The sequence below is a fragment of the Spermophilus citellus genome (assembly GCF_964194105.1).
Source record: "Spermophilus citellus genome assembly, chromosome: 17".
Lineage (NCBI taxonomy): Eukaryota > Metazoa > Chordata > Mammalia > Rodentia > Sciuridae > Spermophilus > Spermophilus citellus.
Window position 1 is genome coordinate 78,247,591 of NC_138199.1, and position 3,829 is coordinate 78,251,419.

Here is a 3,829-nt window from a genome sequence, read left to right on the forward strand (position 1 = left end):
TACTTGGCCACCCTGAGCCCTCCATAGCCTCTGGCTCTCTGTAATGTGATTGACAGACCAGAGCTGTGTCTCACCCCAGAACTATGCATCAGCCTGAAATCCAGAGACGGTGCAGTTGCCCAGGGTGGTGGCCCTATGAGCTGGCAGTCAGTGCCGGCCACCCCGTTCCAGGATTCCTCCTGGGGGCTGGGGGCCTGATGAGGGGGCACACCTACCACCTGAAATAAACACTCGGGTCATCCCATGTGGGCTGGGGCCTCCATGAGGGGTCCCAGGGGCCCAAGGGGCTGGGCGGGGCCTGGGGGAGGGTGAGCCCTCAGGGGCATCTGCAAAATGCCTCCAAGGTTGTGCCCAGGGATCAGCCTCTCATCAGACAGAGACGGGAGTGATCACTGGGCTACCCCAGCTCAGCACTGTGTCCCTTGCCCACGAGCCCCAGATGGGCCCAGGGGTTGGGGTTGGGCAGGAGGGGCCCTGGGGAGGGGCAGGAGGTGTTGAAGGTGGCCACATATCCAGCAGCCCACCTGATGCCAGAGGCCCTGTGGTGCCCTGCCCTCCCCAAGCACCTCATCTGCCAGCTTTGTCCTTTGTCAACGTCACAGGAGGGGACAGAGGATGGCCGTGACCCCACACTGTGCAGTGACCCTCATCAGCCTCCTCAGGCATGGAAGTCAGCCCCAGCTCAATCTCCCCTCAATCTTCTAGACCTCGAAATGGGTTAAGAGGGAAGGAAAGCAGGCATGGGAGGCACGCCTGTGACCCCAGGAGGGTGCCAAGGTCAAGGCCAGCCTGGACAGCTCAATGAGACCCTGTCAAAGTAAAAAAAGAAAAGGGCTGGAGATGTAGCTGGTAGAGCACCCCTGGGTTCAACCCCCAGTACCCCCCCAAAAAAGGACCTGGAGGTGGAAGAGAAGGTAAGGGGAGGGGGAGGGGAGAGGAGGGGAGGGGGAGGGAGGAAGAGGGGAGGGGGAGGGGAGGGAGGGAACCAGGGACCCGATTCCCTCTGGGGGAGGCTCAGGCATAGACCTCCCCTGCCCTCTGGCAGACGGGGCCAGTGCAGCTGCCACTGCAATCGGGTGCTGCCCCCTGCTGGCCGGGACCTGCCCCGGGGCTGGGATGGGACCGGAAAGAACCCCAGATCCCCTGGGACAAAGAGCAAGAGGGAGGTTGGGGAGAGTCCCCTTCCTGTCTCAGTGACAAGCAGAAGTGCCCCCAACCCTGAGCCCCAGAGCCCTGCTGAAGGCGTGGGAAAGAGACGTCTGGTGACTGAAATGTCTCACCAGAGGCCAAGCAGCACTGTAGAGATCCTCAGGCAGGGTGGCCCCTAGGCCACGTCCCTGGGTCCCTCAGCTCCTCCTGAACAGCTCTAGGTGTCAAAGCAAAACCTCACACCTGACCCTGCAAGTGCCCATCCTCCCCCGGCTTCTGTCCCCTGGCTGCCATGTGATGTGTTTGTGGAGACCTTAAAACAAAGCACTGCAGGGTCACACAGGATATCCGACGCTTGGTGTTGACCAGGAATTGGTCTTCTGGGCTGCTAACTGCCCAGTGGTGAAGCCCAAAGAGGAGGGAGCCAGCTGGCAGGGCCTGTATCCGTCCTGCCCTTCCAGGGAAGCTGGGGGTCTGTGAAGCATGGGTTGGAGCCCTGTCTGATGCGTGGTCACTCAGGTGATAACTGCTCAGATCTGGCCCTCTGCCGCCCTCCCCTGGCCACGAGGACACCCTGCAGGCTCAGGTCTGGCCCTCTGACGCCCTCCCCTGGCCACGAGGACATCCTGCAGGCTCCTCCCACAGCCCCAGAGCTCTGCCTGGGGTCTGCTGTGGGTCAAGTGTCCCTTGAGAAGCCTCTGAGGCCTTGTCCAGCCCCATGGCCTGTCTTCACTCCAGTGTCTGGCCAGCCTGAGCCACCGCCGAGCTCTCCAGCAGTACGAGGCAGCAGCTTCAAGGACAGAAGTGCCCAGCCCCATGTAGGACCCCAGGGCTGGGACCAGACGGCGCGACCGTGGGGTTCCACAGTAGGGACCTGACATGTCCCAAGCACAACTTTGGGAAGCCAAGAGGCATAAATAAAGGAAAGCCAAGTGTGGGGGAGGACGCAGCTTTTTCAGCCGGGCCTGGGAACCGTAGCCTCACTGGACAGGCCCAGACAGCTGCCATCCCCGAGAAGCCAGCACGCCCAGCAGCAGAGCTGGACCCCCTGCCTTCCCAGATCCACCAACTCCCCCTGAACAACATGGCCCTTGCCCTAGTGTCCCCCAGGGTAGGCCTGGGAGGGACTGCAGGGGCCCAGTGCTTCTGCCCACTGCCCAGGGCTTGCAGCTCTGGCCCCTGCCCGCACCAGAGCTCCTCCCTGTGCACGGTGGAACCTGCCAGAACAAGCACACTCCAGCTGTCCTGTGTACAGCAGAGAGGCCCCCTGCCCTAGCCAGGCATGTGGTGCAGGAGGGCCTGCAAACCACGGGCAGAGCTGACCTCAGCTCCCAGACTCCTGGCTTCAGGTCCCTTCACCCCCAGGGGGCTAGAAATGCTCCCCTTGCTTTACAAGCCCCAGACAGCCCTGCACCTGGTCTCTTGAGGGCCTGAGGGCCAAGGGTAGCAGCCTCCTCCAGCATGGGGGTGCTGGGTTTCTCTTCTCGCGACTAAAAGGCTCAAGGGTCACTCCAGGTAAACTGGGCTGACTGGGCTGCACAAAATGACCCCACAAGAGACACACGGACCTTTTTCATTGGGGTCGCTGTGATGGCTCCTCTGACCTTAAAGATCCGCAGAAAGAGAGAGAGAGAGCATGGGTAGGAGAAGCTATTCAAATGAGGCCAGGGGTCAGGTTTCAGGGGCCTGAGTCTATCTTCATGATGTCCACTGCCAGCAGGTTGACTGACGCCTGGGCAGGCCACACCCCAGGGCACAGTAAGAGGAGGGGACACACACAAGGCACTTCCATGGAAGATTCTCCCCTAAACAGGACAAGGGGTTAGGTTACAAAGGAACAGGTGAGCGTGGCTTCACCATGGGGCTGTAGCAAGACACACCCATGCACTAGACACTGACCCTCAGACCCAAGAAGGATGGGGAAAGCTCTGCCACATTTCTGCGACTGAGCTCCTCAGCACCCAGCTGGGGAGTGTGACTCAGTCACGTGGGAGGTTGGTCTCCCACATCGGGGCACACAGCCACACTGCTCAGCATACTAGGTAGGGGTGATTGGGAGAGTCTGGCTCCTAGGGGTACTCAGTAAGAGGTCAACCCTTGCCCTGGGGAAGGTGCCCAAGCCCAGGACTAGCCACATGGAACAACATGGGACCACACCTGACCCTGGATACACTGATGGGTGTGCTTCTCAGGCATAGGCTGCCTCCACAGCTGAGCTATTTTTTGGTTCCTCTGACCACTGATGCTCTATCAGGAAAGGCCGGGACAGCACTTGGACAAGAAAGGGATGGGACAGGCAGCCTGCCCAGGCAGGAGGCCCTGGGAGACAGCCTCCTTGGTGGGGACACACTGGGCCTGGTGCTGACAGGCACAAGCTCAGGGCCATCTGGATCATCAGACACCCACTCGGGAAGCCGCTGCTCACCAGAACCTTCTGCAAGTTGCCATTTCTGCTTCTGCCTCTGGGGAAACTGCGGACCCTGCAGGTGTTCCCATCAAATCTGCCCACACTTCAATGGGTCTTCAATGGGCCAACTGGTGTTTAAACTGGACCAGGCCAGGTGAACAAATCCGCCTGTCCACAGACAGGACTTCCTCCCCAGGCCCCGACCTCTCCTGAGGAAGGAGGGCCCTCAGGCTCGCCGAGAACACAGCACCACAGCAAACACACAGAGCCTCT